Source organism: Pongo abelii, chromosome 4, assembly GCF_028885655.2.
Source record: "Pongo abelii isolate AG06213 chromosome 4, NHGRI_mPonAbe1-v2.0_pri, whole genome shotgun sequence".
NCBI classification, from domain to species: Eukaryota; Metazoa; Chordata; class Mammalia; order Primates; family Hominidae; genus Pongo; species Pongo abelii.
Genome location: NC_071989.2, coordinates 59,626,965 through 59,645,194, shown reverse-complemented (window position 1 = coordinate 59,645,194; position 18,230 = coordinate 59,626,965).

Below are 18,230 nucleotides of genomic sequence, written 5' to 3'. Positions count from 1 at the left end.
TCTACCATGACAAGCTAGGATGGAGGAGACAGAGGTCAGTTATCGGGAGCCCAGATTCTTGCCCTTTAGAAACATGTGCTGTTGCAGAGAGGAACCCACTACAGCTGGGATCCTGGACTGACACAGGGAGTAGGTAGTCCATCCAGGGTCACCTGATTCATAGCAGGCCCTTCACATCTGCAGCCCCCACCTGTAACACTGTTTTTGATACCATATTCCCCAAATTTAACCCTCAAATCCAAAATAGTAAAACTACTGAGATGTTATTTATGAATACAATATCTCTGGGTTTCTCAGATGGCTACTGGGAAACTCCAAAGATCCTCCTCCTAGCTCTTAACAAGAAGATATATTAGAAATAAAGATAATAATTTGCATTCTCCAGATATTTAATTTGCTCAAAACTATGCCCAATACAGTGGAAGCTGCTGTGTTTTTCAAGGCCGTATTCTGAGAAAATAGCAATAAAATCATCTTAAATTAATTAAATGCAATAATTATGTATGATTACTGTGGCTATGTTACAATAATTGTGCACTTCTCAGGTGGGACTGAGGCATATTTATGTTCATGTACAAAGACTGGTGCAATAAATGTCAACTAATTGATTAAAAAAAGTAAACTTGATAAATGCGAGCCAAGATGGCTGAATAGGAACAGCTCCTGTCTACAGCTCCCAAGGTGAGCGACACAGAAGATGGGTGATTTCTGCATTTGCAACTGAGGTACCGGGTTCATCTCACTAGGGAGTGCTGGACAGTGGGTGCAGGACAGTGAATGCAGCGCACCATGCGTGAGGCAAAGCAGGGCGAGGCATCGCCTCACCCGGGAAATGCAAGAGGTCAGGGAATTCCCTTTCCTAGCCAAAGAAAGGGGTGACAGATGGCACCTGGAAAATTGGGTCACTCCCACCCTAATACTGAGCTTTTCCAACGGGGTTAACAAACGGCACACCAGGAGATTATATCCCACACCTGGCTCAGAGGGTCCTATGCCCATGGAGCCTCACTCATTGCTAGCACAGCTGTCCGAGATCAAACTGCAAGGTGGCAGCAAGGCTGGGGGAGGGGCACCCACCATTGCTCAGGCTTCAGTAGGTAAACAAAGCAGCCAGGAAGCTCGAACTGGGTGGATCCCAACACAACTCAAGGAGGCTTGCCTGCCTCTGTAGGCTCCACCTCTTTAGGCTCCACCTCTGGGGGCAGGGAACAGACAAACAAAAGACAGCAATAACCTCTGCAGACTTAAATGTCCCTGTCTGACAGCTTTCAAGAGAGTAGTGGTTCTCCAAGCATGCAGCTTGAGATCTGAGAATGGGCAGACTGCCTCCTCAGGTGGGTCCCTGACCCCCGAGTAGCCTAACTGGGAGGCATCCCCCAGTAGGGGCGGACTGACACCTCACACGGCCGGGTACTCCTCTGAGACAAAACTTCCAGAGGAACGATCAGGCAGCAGCATTTGCGGTTCACCAATATGTGCTGTTCTGCAGCCACCGCTGCTGATACCCAGGCAAACAGGGTCTGGAGTGGACCTCCAGTAAACTCCAACAGACCTGCAGCTGAGGGTCCTGACTGTAGAAGGAAAACTAACAAACAGAAAAGGCATCCATACCAAAAACCCATCTGTACATCAACATCATCAAAGACCAAAGGTAGATAAAACCACAAAGATGGGGAAAAAACAGAGCAGAAAAATTGGAAACTCTAAAAATCAGAGCACCTCTCCTCCTCCAAAGGAACGCAGCTCCTCACCAGCAAGGGAACAAAGCTGGACGGAGAATGACTTTGACGAGTTCAGAGAGGAAAGCTTCAGAAGATCAAACTACTCGAAGCTAAAGGAGGAAGTTTGAACCGATGGCAAAGAAGTTAAAAACTTTGAAAAAAATTAGACGAATGGCTAACCAGAATAACCAATGCAGAGAAGTCCTTAAAGGACCTGATGTTGCTGAAAACCACGGCACGAGAACTACGTGACAAATGCACAAGCCTCAGTAACCAATGCGCTCAACGGGAAGAAAGGGTATCAGCGATGGAAGATCAAATGAATGAAATGAAGCATTCAGAGAAGTTTAGAGAAAAAAGAATAAAAAGAAATGAACAAAGCATCCAAGAAATATGGGACTATGTGAAAAGACCAAATCAACATCTAATTGTGTACCTGGAAGTGATGGGGAGAATGGAACCAATTTGGAAAACACTCTGCAGGATATTATCCAGGAGAACATCCCCCCCACCAATCTAGCAAGGCAGGCCAACATTCAAATTCAGGAAATACAGAGAACGCCACAAAGATACTCCCCTAGAAGAGCAACTCCAAGATACAAAATTGTCAGATTCACCAAAGTCGAAATGAAGGAAAAAATGTTAAGGGCAGCCAGAGAGAAAGGTCGGATTACCCACAAAGGGAAGCCCAGCAGACTGACAGCGGATCTCTCGGCAGAAACTCTACAAGCCAGAAGAGAGTGGGGGCCAAAATTCAACATTCTTAAAGAAAAGAATTTTCAACCCAGAATTTCATATCCAGCCAAACTAAGCTTCATAAGTGAAGGAGAAATAAAATACTTTACAGAGAAGCAAATGCTGAGAGATTTTGTCACCACCAGGCCTGCCCTAAAAGAGCTCCTGAAGGAAGCACTAAACATGGAAAGGAACATCTGGTACCAGCCACTGCAAAATCATGCCAAATTGTAAAGACCGTCAAGGCTAGGAAGAAACTGCATCAACTAATGAGCAAAATAACCAGCTAACATCATAATGACAGGATCAAATTCACACATAACAATACTAATCTTAAATGTAAATGGGCTAAATGCTCCAATTAAAAGGCACAGATTGGCAAATTGGATAAAGAGTCAAGACCCATCAGTGTGCTGTATTCAGGAAACACATCTCACATTCAGAGACACACATAGGCTCAAAATAAAGGGATGGAGGAAGATATATCAAGCAAATGGAAAACAAAAAAAAGGCAGGAGTTGCAATCCTAGTCTCCTGATAAAACAGACTTTAAACCAACAAAGATCAAAAGAGACAAAGAAGGCCATTACATCATGGTAAAGGGATCAATTCAACAAGAAGAGCTAACTATCCTAAATATATATGCACCCAATAGAGGAGCACCCAGATTCATAAAGCAAGTCCTGAGTGACCTACAAAGAGACTTAGACTCCCACACAATAATAATGGGAGACTTTAACAGCCCACTGTCAACATTAGGCAGATCAACGAGACAGAAAGTTAACAAGGATATCCAGGAATTGAACTCAGCTCTGCACCAAGTGGACTTAATAGACATCCACAGAACTCTCCACCCCAAATCAACAGAATATACATTTTTTTCAGCACCACACCACACCTATTCCAAAAGTGACCACATAGTTGGAAGTAAAGCACTCCTCAGCAAATGTAAAAGAACAGAAATTATAACAAACTGTCTCTCAGACCACAGTGCAATCAAGCTAGAACTCAGGATTAAGAAACTTACTCAAAACCGCTCAACTACATGGAAACTGAACAAACTGCTCCTGAATGACTACTGGGTACATAACGAAATGAAGGCAGAAATAAAGATGTTCTTTGAAACCAACGAGAACACAGACACAACATACCAGAATCTCTGGGACACATTCAAAGCAGTGTGTACAGGGAAATTGATAGCACTAAATGCCCACAAGAGAAAGCAGGAAAAATCTAAAATGAACACCCTAACATTACAATTAAAAGAACTAGAGAAGCAAGAGCAAACACATTCAAAAGCTAGAAGAAGGCAAGAAATAACTAAGATCAGTGCAGAACTGAAGGAAATAGAGACACAAAAAACCCTTCAAAAAATCAATGAATCTAGGAGTTGGTTTTGGTTTTTTGAAAAGATCAACAAAGTCGATAGACCACTAGAAAGTCTAATAAAAAAGAAAAGAGAGAAGAATCAAATAGATGCAATAAAAGTTGACAAAGGGGATAACACCACCGATCCCACAGAAATACAAACTACCATCAGAGAATACTATAAACACCTCTATGCAAATAAACTAGAAAATCTAGAAGAAATGGATAAATTCCTCAACATATACACCCTCCCAAGACTAAATGAGGAAGAAGTTGAATCTCTGAGTAGACCAATAACGGGCTCTGAAATTGAGGCAATAATTAATAGCTTACCAACGAAATAAAGTCCTGGACCAGATGGATTCACAGCCGAATTCTACCAGAGGTACAAGGAGGAGCTGGTACCATTCCTTCTGAAACTATTCCGATCAATAGAAAAAGAGGGAATCCTCCCTAAACCATTTTATGAGGCCAGCATCATCCTGATACTAAAGCCTGGCAGAGACACAACAAAAAAAGAGAATTTTAGACCAATATCCTTGATGAACATTGATGCAAAAATCCTCAATAAAAAACTGGCAAACCGAATCCAGCAACACATCAAAAAGCTTATCCACCATGATCAAGTGGGCTTCATCCCTGGGATGCAAGGCTCGTTCAACATACGAAAATCAATAAACGTAATCCAGCATATAAACAGAACCAAAGACAAAAACCATATGATTATCTCAATAGATGCAGAAAAGGCCTTTGACAAAATTCAACAACCTTCATGCTAAAAACTCTGAATTAATTATGTATTGATGAGACGTATCTCAAAATAATAAGAGCTATCTATGAGAAACCCACAGCCAATATCATACTGAATGGACAAAAACTGGAAGCATTCCCTTTGAAAACTGGCACAAGACAGGGATGCCCTCTCTCACCACTCCTATTCAACATAGTGTTGGAAGTTCTGGCCAGGGCAATCAGGCAGAAGGAAATAAAGGACATTCTATTAGGAAAAGAGGAAGTCAAAATGTCCCTGTTTGCAGATGACATGATTGTATATCTAGAAAACCCCATCGTTTCAGCCCCAAATCTCCTTAAGCTGATAAGCAACTTCAGCAAAGTCTCAGGATACAAAATCAATGTACAAAAATCACAAGCATTCTTATACACCAATAACAGACAAACAGAGAGCCAAATCATGAATGAACTCCCATTCACAATTGCTTCAAAGAGAATAAAATACCTAGGAATCCAACTTACAAGGGATGTGAAGGACCTCTTCAAGGAGAACTACAAACCACTGCTCGATGAAGTGAAAGAGGATACAAACAAATGGAAGAACATTCCATGCTCATGGATAGGAAGAATCAATATCATGAAAATGGCCTTACTGCCCAAGGTAATTTATAGATTCAATGCCATCCCCATCAAACTACCAATGACTTTCTTCGCAGAATTGGAAAAAACTACTTTAAAGTTCATATGGAACCAAAAAAGAGCCTGCATTGCCAAGTCAGTCCTAAGCCAAAAGAACAAAGCTGGAGGCATCATGCTACCTGACTTCAAACTATACTACAAGGCTACAGTAACCAAAACAGCATGGTACTGGTACCAAAACAGAGATATAGACCAATGGAACAGAAGAGAGACCTCAGAAATAATGCAGCATATCTGCAACTATCTGATCTTTGACAAACCTAATAAAAACAAGCAATGGGGAAAGGACTCCCTATTTAATAAATGGTGCTGGGAAAACTGGCTAGCCATATGTAGAAAGTTGAAACTGGATCCCTTCCTTACACCTTATACAAAAATTCATTCAAGATGGATTAAAGACTTACATGTTAGACCTAAAACCATAAACACCCTAGAGGAAAACCCAGGCAATACCATTCAGGACATAGGCATGGGCAAGGACTTCATGTCTAAAACACCAAAAGCAATGGCAACAAAAGCCAAAATTGACAAATGGGATCTAATTAAACTAAAGAGCTTCTGCACAGCAAAAGAAACTACCATCAGAGTGAACAGGCAACCTACAGAATGGGAGAAAATTTTTTCAACCTACTCATCTGACAAAGGGCTAATATCCAGAATCTACAATGAACTCAAACAAATTTACAAGAAAAAAACAAACAACCCCATCAAAAAGTGGGTGAAGGATATGAACAGACACTTCTCAAAAGAAGATATTTGTGCAGCCAAAAAACATATGAAAAAATGCTCATCATCACTGGCCATCAGAGAAATGCAAATCAAAACCACAATGAGATACCATCTCACACCAGTTAGAATGGCAATCATTAACAAGTCAGGAAACAACAGGTGCTGGAGAGAATGTGGAGAAATAGGAACACTTTTACACTGTTGGTGGGACTGTAAACTAGTTCAGCCATTGTGGAAGTCAGTGTGGCGATTCCACAGGGATCTAGAACTAGAAATACCATTTGACCCAGCCATCCCATTACTGGGTATATACCCAAAGGATTATAAATCATGCTGCTATAAAGACACATGCACATGTATGTTTATTGTGGCACTATTCACATTAGCAAAGACTTGGAACCAACCCAAATGTCCAACAATGATAGACTGGATTAAGAAAATGTGGCACATATACACCATGGAATACTATGCAGCCATAAAAATTGATGAGTTCATGTCCTTTGTAGGGACATGGATGAAGCTGGAAACCATCATTCTCAGGAAACTATCGCAAGGACAAAAAAACCAAACATTGCATGTTCTCACTGATAGGTGGGAATTGAGCAATGAGAACACATGGGCATAGGAAGGGGAACATCACACACCGGGAACTGTTGTGGGGTGGGGGGAGGGGGGAGGGATAGCATTAAGAGATATACCTAATGTAAATGACGAGTTACTGGGTGCAGCACAGCAACATGGCACATGTATACATATGTAACAAACCTGCACGTTGTGCACATGTACCCTAAAAGTTAAAATACAATAATTAAAAAAAAAAGTAAACTTATCAGTTGGTGACAAATAATAATACCTACTTTATGAGGAAAATTAAAGGCCCTGGAGAGGTATCAGGATGCACTAATTGTTCTTAATGTGTTCTGTCTTTTATGGTAATCACTGATTAAAATTTCACTAGATGAGTATGTGTTACGCCTCAACAGAGAATGTCACTATCTCCCATTGTGAGGTTGTTTGCTATGACAAAAAATTAACCAAACTTTACAGTTTTATTACCCACAACATCTCCTCCCCCTATCCCCACTGTTTTTTTTTTTTTTAGATGGAATCTCGCTCTGTTGCCCAGACTGGAGTGCAGTGGTGTGATCTCAGCTCCCCGCAAACTCTGCCTCTCGGGTTCAAGCTGTCCTCCTACCTCAGCCTCCTGAGTAGCTATATTCAGGTGCCCGCCACCACACATGGCTAATTTTTCTATTTTCAGTAGAGACGGGGTTTCACCATGTTGGCCAGGCTGGTCTCAAACTCCAGACCTCAAGTGAGCCGCCTGCCTCAGCCTCCTAAATTGTTGGGATTACAGACATGAGCCACTGTGCCCAGCCCTTCTTTCCCTTTAAGCATACCTAAAAGCCTCTCTACAAAGCGCCAATCAGAATTTGAGTCATCTGGAAGAAATATCAAAAGAGCTCCAGTAAAAACTGTAGCAGACACTGTTGATACTATTGATACCACAGGAAATTGACTCATGGATATAGGCCTCCAAGAATAGGCTGACCTTGTCCCCACAAACAATATTCCAACTATACCAAGTAAATGAGTCAGGATTTCCAAGTCACTCACAATGTAAAAGCAGATGAATTCATGAAAGTAGACTGCTTAACTCAAGACCAGCATGAAAAGAGGTTGTTATTTAGGATTAAAGGGCCTCAATAAAGCGATTTAATTGAGGTTAGTTTAATTTTCTACTTTAACGAACGTGAGAGAAACCCATTTTCTTTCTTCTTAATCTATCTTTAACCTCCAATTAAATTTACAAATTATTAAATTTGTAAAAACTAAATAAAACACTCTGAATTCTTAGTGTTGAGGGAAAAAATACCGTGCAGAAATTCTTAATATAAAAACAAAGCTAATAAATTGCCAAGGAAAACATACAAATAATTATTTTGTAAAGAATTGTGACATACAATATTTGGTTTTGTCTATTAACGTACTCTTAATTAGCAATATTGGTTAAATCTTACACAAAGTTTCTTTAATAAAAACATTTACTTTTTGTGACTATGTAGTTATTTGTGTTGGTTCAATAAGAATTTGTCCTCCCTTCTACCTGAATATATAACTAATTAGAAAAATCTTTTTTTTTTTTTTTTAAATGGAGTCTTGCTCTGTTGCCCAGGCTGGAGTGCAATGGCATGATCTCAGCTCACTGCAACCTCCCAATCTTGGGCTCAAGCACTTCTCCCACCTCAGCCTCCCGGGTAGCTGGGATTACAAGTACCCACCATCATGCTAGGCTAATTTTTGTATTTTTATAGAGACGGGGTTTCACCATGTTGGCCAGGCTGGTCTTAAACTCCTGACCTCAGGTGATCTGCCCACCTCAGCCTTTCAAAGTGCTGGGATTACAGGCGTGAGCCACCTTGCCTGGCCAGGAAGAATCAATTTTTTAATAAAAAATTTATAGCTGTGCTACAAATTCAATTTAATTAGACAAGACACATCCAGTAATAAGAATAATTTCTATGTTTTTCACGCAGAAGTGATGCCTATAACATCCTTCTAGGAAACCAATCTGGTATGTGCTCTATGGACTATGCAATCTCAGGCTTGGAGGTAAAAAAGAACGTCCTTTCTTGGCAGAGCAGGGACACCGAGACATTTGGATATCTTTTATTAAAAAGGATACGTTTGCATTATAAATACTGCAGACGAAATCAGGTAGAGGTGAACTGACTGGTTTGGTCTGCTCTAAACTGAGCTGTTAAACATGTTAAAGTAAATTTAAATCGCAAGGGCTTTATAAATCTATAGATAGACGTAAACTTGTAAGCCTTAGTTTATTGTTTCATCAAAAAAATACTAGGAGGTCCTTAAATATTAATCAACACTTCTTAGATCTGTGCAAATAAAATGGCTCAAAGTAAAATGTAAAATCAATAGTACTGATTAGGAACATTGTTCAGCAAATGTAGGTAGACAAACATATCCTGTAGAGGAGGAAACATGACCACAAGATGAAGTGTAAAAACCAAAGTGACATCTGGGCCTGACACCATTGTCAGCCCGTACGTCATGTCCCACTGCCGAAGAGACAGAGAAAAAAACCTCTGCACTCTGACATAAAGAAACAATAAAAGGGTCTCTCTGTCTACTTGCAGTCCTCCAAGTGAATAAAACCTTGAGCATTTCCTGAGAGTTGCTAACTCCTTAATGAAAATCACTTTGTCCTTGACTTTACAATGCTATTTATTGTCTGAAGATATGTCATGAACTTTTTGAATACAATAACCATGATAAAATTGCTGTTTTCTGCTATGAAGAGACTAATATAAACCCTATAGTCTTCATAAACTGTTTGTTTTAAAAAGTTCTATTTTTTAATTTTTTTGGGCCAGTTCTTTTGAAGACTGACTTCCTCACATTTCTTTGCAAGTAAATGCCTCCTTCTGCTTATTTTTCCTACATGCTTTTGTTTCTGAGCCTTTCTTTCATGCTCTATACACAGAAATCAGCATGAGATGGTACCTGCAGCTATATTTGGAGTTTACTGCCTCAATGTTCACTTTCAATGAAAGAGAGTATTTCTGTTCTAGCTTTCTTAACAAAAGACCAGAAATTCATGCTGAACCAACAAATTGTCCTCTATATTTTTCATCTGCAAGGAGGATTTAAATATTTCTAGCTCAGTGTTTCAGCCCTGAAGATTATTTCACCCCCACTGCTAATCATGACCTAATCTGTTTTTGTGTTGTTAATGCTCCTGTATACTAGCCTGGTCAGTAATTCAGTAACAGGCTTAATTTCTTAATATTTTAGGCCATGAGTTAATTTTGCTATTTCTTAGCTATTTTTCCTCAATAGTTTTAAAGTGCATCCCTGCTTACCCTCCCTTTTACTGGACAGGCTTCCTCTGTTTACTAATACAATTCCCCAAATTGATTCATCCACTTGTTGAAATACCTAATTTTAGGCCCTGCACTAACAGCTTGCCTAGGCTTATACTTGTGTTTGGTGTTGCAGTCTTCAGATTCTAAAAACACCATCTAGACCTTACATTACCTCCAGCCAGGCCTATTCCCCCAGGGCCTGCCTTAAGGAGCAGATTTCTTTTCAAGTTTCATCTTCTTCCCATTTATTTCAGTTCATGACAGTTAGAGAAGCTGTATACTAACATATGACAAATGGTAAGTTAGCAGAGAAAAATGTTATTTCAGGATAAGTTCAGGGAAAGCTTTTTGGAGGAAAATCAGCTCACATTAGTCCTGATGATGGATAGTGGACTACAGGTGACGGAATGATGAAGTGGAAACTCGAGTGGGTACATATGGACATTCCACATAGAAGCAGTGTGAGCAAAACCACCAAGAGAGGAAATGAGATGGAATTGATAAGGCAATGCAAATAATTCAGGTTATTTAGATCATCAGTGTTGGGGGACGCTGGATTTATGGGAATCAATGGTTAATCAGAATGTGAACACCATTGGTTTGGTAATTCATGGAAGAGGTTATCATTCAACAGGGAGAGTGGCTTCTTGATTATAAACATGTCTGAAGGTCACTGAACATCAAGGTTGTCCTTCAGTTAAAATCTTATTAAAATTATACTGACCTCTGATGACCTTCAGAGAGCTCCAGCTAGATGGATTGATGATAAGAGAAATTCCAGAAGGCAATGGGGCAAATCTTTGTGCAAATCTCTGTTATGTCATATATCTAAGGCTTATGCTGGATCCAGTGATTTGTTTGTTCTGACTGTAGTACAAACCTATTGGAACAATAAATCTAGTTATAATAAATGACAGAGGGCATTCAAGCAGATGCAAGAAGCAAAATATACTGGTGTAAAGACAAACTATATTAGGCCTCCCATCCAGCTTCTCTAATATTTTCACACCACAGCCCTGCCTGACTTCTCTGTATCTGGGTAGGCCCGTTCTGTTTGCTAAACCAGTTCTCTGATGGTGACTACCTGATTCTCTAGTCCTCAAGTTGACTCATCCTGTTTATGGAGAATGACATTTTTAGACTACTAATAATGTTTATATATAAGAAAGAAACTGAGTTTTTATATAAATATATAATCTTTTCAAATAAAAGATTATAATCAAGGAACTGTAAATAATAGAAAAATTACATAACATTTCCCTATTTGGGGATTGGTTAAATGCAATATTATAGAAGCCTGAAAAAATCATGACTGTATTACAAAAGAATATAAAATAATTGAAGGCTAGGAATTAGGTCTACCAACTAATTCAGTCATTTGGCTGTTTATTCTCATTTGAACAGTAGTGGATTAAAAAAAAAAAAAAAAGACTTTCGACTTCCATCACAGGGAGAAAAGGATCAAGTGCACATTAGAGAAAGCTAATGGCAATGATTTCTAGTTTCAGTTTCTATTTTCTGTCAATTAACCATCATTTTGGTAAACAACCTTTTTAAATGTCTTTTCTTTTAATTTTTAAATTTTTACTTTAAAGACAGGGTCTCGCTATGTTGCGAAGGCGTTGGCCTCAAACTCCTGGACTCAAGTGATCTTCCTGCCATAGCCTGCCTAGGTGCACACCACCATACCCAGCTATTAATGTCTTTATAAAAGCATTTTTAACCCTACTGGTCTAGCTATTGCATCAAATAAATAACTAATTCCATTGGGGAAAGATTAGGGACTCACGGGTGAAAATAAATATTTTATTTGGATAATGGCTACAAAATTTCAACAGTCAAAATAAAGAAGATATTAAAGCCATGATGATGACTTAAAAGATAAAGTTAGGTAGAAATGTGAACTAAGGGAAATGACTCAACACATTCAGCAACACAAAACTGTGGCCTAAATTCACTCTGACAGTTGTTATGCTATCTCCTGCTGCCCGAGTAAAGTAAGTTATGAACAAAACATATGAAGGGGACCAGGCAGACATATGGTCAAATGCTTTCTGTGCAATATGTCTGTCTCCATATTATCTTCTCTGTCTCATTGCACTTTGGACATTTTTATTCTTCCTGCGGATCTATTTTTGTGAAGCAATGTGATTTAAATGAAAAGAGCACTGAATTCTCAGCCAGATATTTAAGTTCTAGTTGAAGATTTATCACCTAGTGGTTATGAGATTTGGGGCAAATTGCTTAATCTCTCTTTTTCTTTACCACTTCATTTGTAAGTTTTCTTGCCTCCCTACAGGACTGTATTGAGGATCAATCAATGTTGAGTTGAAGGCAACATGGTTTAAGTTGGCTTAATGGAGAAGTGGTGAATCACTTAAACGGGTAGAACAACACACTGTAGAGGATGTTGGGCTGCACGAGGAAGTGTGGAAAAAAAGCATGCCATGAAAATATCATCACAATCTCACATTTCTTCATTTATTTGCACACTCTGAACACCTGCATGTGGTAAGGACTGTGCAAGGTTCTCAGGATACCCAGGTAAAAATCACCACTTCTGCCATTCTTGACTTTGCAAGCTTGAGGAGCAGACCTGGAGAAGTTTGGCTATTACCACACTAAAGTTGTTCCTCGCCTTCCCTTTGACATATGGTCTCAGGAAAAAATGAAAAGAGTAAAAAAAAAAGTGCTTCATTTTTGAAACGAAAAGTCATAATTAATTTCTAGAAGGAGAAAGAAAAGAAAAGACAACAGTGTGTGAAAAGGCTTAGAAAATGCTAGAGAACTACAGAAAGATAATGTGAGATTACTCCTAAGAGTAGCTTGGTTATTTTGCTTTTGTTGACAAAGTATACCTCCTCCATTTTCGTAGTTCTCATAATTCTTTTCATGATTTTCTTGATGGGTTTGTTTAGGAGAAACTATATTCTTTCTTTATTCATCTAACTCTCTTCCACTCCAAATGATGCTTCTTAGGATAATATTTTAAAAGGATATACATTATGCACATTTTTAATGCTTCTATGCAGGACTGAAGGCCAATATTACCATGATAATAAGGCATGTAAAAAAATTTGTTCTGCAGAGAGTGAGAAAGCGTGAGGGAAAACACAGTGCAGGATTCTACGCTGTTGCCCAAGAACCCAGACAGGCAAGTGAAATAATAGAGCAGACATTTCCTAAGGCTGTGGTCGATATGATTAGGAGATAGTGGGTAAAAACGGCCTTTAAACTATATACACATGACAAGATAGATGTGAAAGCCCATTGCAAAAGCAACAAAATTATGCAAATATAAAATATCACTATTAAAATGTATGATGAATTGACGTGCCATGAAAACAGTTCCAGTGCTGGGCCAGAAATCAGGAAACATGGGCTTTTGGTTTCTCACCATTAAAATGAAGAAGTTGGATTTATACCCAAGGGTACCTTGTGGGCTGTATGGCTTTTAAGTAACTGGTCATAACAAAAGTGAGAGGGACACAATCAGGTCAGTTTCAAACCAAGAATAAAATGGGAAATTAAAGAACTGAATTGGCTACTTTCTGCTCAAATGAGTGTTAAAAATAAAGTTTAAAAAAAGCCCCAAGGACTATGCAGCGCAGTGAGCAGAGGCTCCCAATATTAAAAAGAAAACAAGGAAAATGGATTCCTGGTGCTGGAGATGGTGTGGGGGAAGACAAATAGTGTGGCTGCAAATGGAACAATATGCAAAAGAAAAGTAGCTAAATATAGCTCTTTTTTGGGAAAGAGATTGTGTCTAAGTCCATCAGTGGAAAGGCAGAGAGAAGAAAAGAGTATATGAATAATCAGCAGAGAAAAGTGATCAAAGACCTGGGGTTAACAGACCCAGTGTAATGGGCCATACAGCCTGGAAGAACAGCAGCACAGGAGCACAGCAATAACAATAGGACCTGAGACAAGACGAAGCGGCAGAAAGAGAGAAATTGAAGAGAGTGTAGGAGAAAGGAAATTATTATTATCATTATTATTGAAACCGTCTTTGCAAAATTATAACTGAGGAAATTATGACAGTGAAAGAAATCAGACCTAATTGACTCTATCTTGCTGTCCTTGTTCATTCCTGGGCATAGATCGAACTAACTTTGGGAAGGAATTCAGTTCATGGTTTGACTCTGAAACAAAATTGATAACACCCCATTCCCAAAAAGACCCCGTTCTTGCCTAGGGTCCAGTCTGCCTTCACAGGACTAACAAATTAGCTACAAGATTAGAAATTACAATTTAGGGGTCAGGCGGCCTGTGGCTCCAAGAGTCTGAACCTCCCCAAATTGCTCCAGGGGGTAACATCACTATTGTAAAACCTAAGATCAGTGCTTGAGATATTTTGCAGACCCTGCACTCAATGGATCAGCTGACACCACCCAGACCAGTAATCTGGTCCAACCAGTTCTGCCACTGCACCCAGGAACAGAAGACAGCAAGAAAACCTCCCCTCGCCGCCTGCCCCCCCACCTATGATTCCATCTCCAACCTGACCAAACAGCACTCCCCACTTCCCAAGCCCCTACCTGCCAAATTATCTTTAAAAACTCAAAAACTCTGATCCTTGAATGCTCGGGGAGACTGATTTGAGTAAAAATAAGTCTCAGGTCTCCCTCACAGCCCGCTCTGTGTGAATTACTCTTTCTCCACTGCAGTTCCTCTGTCTTGATAAGTCAGTTCTATCTAGGCAGCGGGCAAGGTGAACCCACCCATTGGGCGGTTACATTATTAACCTCAATATTTTCCACGTGCCAAGGTGCTTACATTTACCTTTCAAGAAGGTGATGCTTTCTCTTGAGACCACAGCATTAGAATTATTAGAATTTCTTTCTTTCTTTCCTTTTTTTTTTTTTTTTTTTTTTTTTTTTGAGACAGGGTCTTGCTCTGTCTCAGGCTGTAATCTTGGCTCACTGCAGTCTTGTTCTCTTGGGTTCAAGTGATCCTCCCATCTCAGCCTCCTGGGTAGCTGGGACCACAGTCATGCATCACCATGCCTGGCTAATTTTTTATTTTTATTTTTTTGTAGAGACAGAGTCTCCCTATGTTACCCAGGCTAGTCTCAAATTCCTGGGCTCAAGCAATCCTCCTGCCTCAGCCTCCCAAAGTGCTTGTATTACATGTGTTAGTCACTACACCTGACCAAGACATTTCTAATAGAAATGGATGTACTCTTAGGAGAAATATGAAGAGTTATCTGAGGCTAATTTCTGTTATAGCAGTTATTCAAAGGAAATTATAGTTATATCACAGGGAAAGGATAACAGAAGCAGAAGGAAACAAAAATTCTGAAGCCAAATAATAGTAATCAGTATGACAGAATGTAAGGTGGAAACTCCTGTACTTATATGTATGTGCTAACAGTCTGGACTGTTAACAGAAGAAAAAAAACAGAAAAGAATTAAAAGAAAAGCAAGAAGCAAGTCACTAGCAAATAACAGTGCACTTGGATAAGACTATGAGGGCTATACTATATTTTCAGAAATATGATCTCAGTTGAAATTCAAAACTGCCTTGTGATGAAATATGTCACCTTTTTCTGATTGTGTCAACATTCGTTTCTCAAAACTTTAAAAATGGCAGTAGCATATGAACAAATTCTTGTACAAAATGGGAATACATTTAAAATATAGGACATACCTTTAACATTTTAAAACTTTCCTTGTTACACAAGGAAGTTTACAGCAAAAAGTTAGAAAATACTGAAAAGGAAACACAAACCACCTATAAACTCATCAGACTTAACTATGGAAATTTTAACATATCTACAAAAGTAGAGTTTAATGACTCCCCTTGAAGCCATCATTCATGTCCAACAATTATTGACACTCCATCAATCTTGTCATTGGTTGTCCTACCACCTCCAACACACACAGTTTGCCAAAGTGGTACTAATATCAATCATAATATTTACCATAATATCAATCACAGTATTTTACCAGAAAGTACTTCAGTGCGTATCTCTAACAGGTTTTTTTAAAAATGTAATCATAATGTCATTATCACACCCAAAAATGTTAACAATTATTCCTTAATACAATTTCTCTGATTGTCTCAAAAATGTCTTTTACCAGTTTATTTGTGTGTGTGTGTTTCCCTAAATTAAGTATCTACAAGGATGGTTACAAACCAGTTTTTTAAGTGTATAATTGCTTCTCCCTCTGCCTACGTTTATGATGTTTATTGTTGAGGAAATTTGGTCTATTCTCTTGAAGAATTTCCCTCTCTTGGATTTGGCTGATTGCTTTTTTTGTGGTGTCATTTGGCTTACTCTCGTCCCTTATCCTTTATATTTTCTGCAAATTGCTAGTTAGATCTAGACCCTGATGTATAAATTTATTATATATACATTATTTTTTTCAAAAACAAGATGTGCTCACTACAGATTTTGTAATTTGCTTTTACACTTCATGTACTATATAAATAAAAGAAAGGTAAAGCCAGAGAGGGTAACCATTGATCCTTTTTAACTTTTGAAATTCTGAAGAATGAAGTAATTTAAGGTATGAAAAAAGTTTTAAGAGAAAACGTTAAATGAAAGATTTTAAAATAGTCAGTTTTCAAAATTACAGAATGCAATCAAATGGTCAAAGAAATAGAGAATAACAAAAGACAGAAGATGAAACTTAAATAATAATGGAGGTCACATAAAAAAAGAAATACAAGGAAGGAAAGAAGTGCTATATTGAGACTAGAAAATGTAGCTCTGAAGGTCCTGTGGTCAGGGTTTGTTCTGGCTCCCCAAAATTCTACTGTTTCTTGTTATTCTAAAGCCTTTGCCCATCCATTTCTCACAAATGTAAATTTCTAGTTTTGTGAAATAAGTTAAATTCAAGGTAGAACTATACAGGGAAGGTGCATAAACTCCTGTTACTCACTTTCTCTGAGCTATCCTTGTTTCAGATATTCTTGTGGCTTGGTATTCCCACTTTTTTTCAGAGCTTTAGCTATGCCTGAGTAACTTTTCAAAAAGTTATTTTATTCTCCCTTCAGGATAAATGGAGTTGTATGCATGGGTATTTGGGCTTTGAAGTTTGTTTCTTATGTATTAATATCAGTAAAAGAGATAGGGAAAAAGATTTATAAATGTTCATTTTTTAAGGAGGGGGCAAGGTATTGAGTGTTCTGATGGTTTAAAGCTAAAACTCTCAAAACAAATATGTCCACTATGCAACCTCATTTATTTGCTAATGTTTGTCACTTAGCATGACTGACACAAAGGTAATATTCTGGCTTTTTCTCCAAGGGTGGTCCCCATTGCCACTCATATTCTTGCCATTGGCCATGTTGCCCTACTTTGATGTATAGAACATTCAGCCATATTATGTGAAACTCATCCTCATTTACATGTCACCACCCAGAAGTCAAGGGCTGGAGAGAGTTGACACAGACACATGGTTGCTAGAGCCTTTAATTTCATTAAAAAGTTACATAGGATTGACTTGGGAAAGAGGTTTGTTGACACTCTACTGCCAAGTAGGGAGCAAAAGTACACTATCTCTTTCCAGCCTCCATTTTACTGCCTCTTAGCTGAGGGAGAACAGGAGTTAATTGGAAGGAACACTGGCAGCATTGGAGTCACTGAGGAGATTCTTCTGAAAATTGTTCTTTTTCTCTTTTCTCTTATTATCCCCATTCTTACACTACAACCAAATGATTCTTAACTAAGATAACACACAAAGAAACACTTTTGCATTGAATCCACAGAAATAGATGACGACACACGCCATCTTTACCACCATCCCCTGTGAATTAATCAGTTCAAAGTCTTTGGTTGAAAATATTAGAGACTGACACTGGTCATAATCCCAGAACTTTGGGAGGCTGAGGCAGAGGGATTGCTTGAGACCAGGAGTTCAAGACCAGCCTGGAAAACATGGTGAGACCCCATCTCCCCCCACCCCTCCACCCCATCAACACACACACACAATTTTCAGGGACGATAGCACATATCTGTAGTCCTGGCTACTCGGTGGAAGCAGAAAGATTGCTTGAGCCCTGGAGATTGAGGCTGCTGCTCTGTCACTCCAGCTAGGGTGACAGAGCAAGACCCAGTCTCAAAAAAATAAAACATAAAAATAAATAAATAAAGACATTTAAAGGAAGATACTGCTTAGATTACACAATTGAAGGAAAAACCGGATAACAAGGTCTCAGAAATTAATAAACTATAGCAGCTTGGGGGCATCTCAATCAGAAACTTAGAGACAGTTTCTTTTGAGTGCTATTGACGATTTCAAGACCATCTAAACATTCTATTCAGGTTTCAGATTACCAGGAGAGGGAGAATCTTGGTTATTTGCTATCTACTAGTTTGGAAGGGGCAGGGTACTATGATTTACAATCTAAT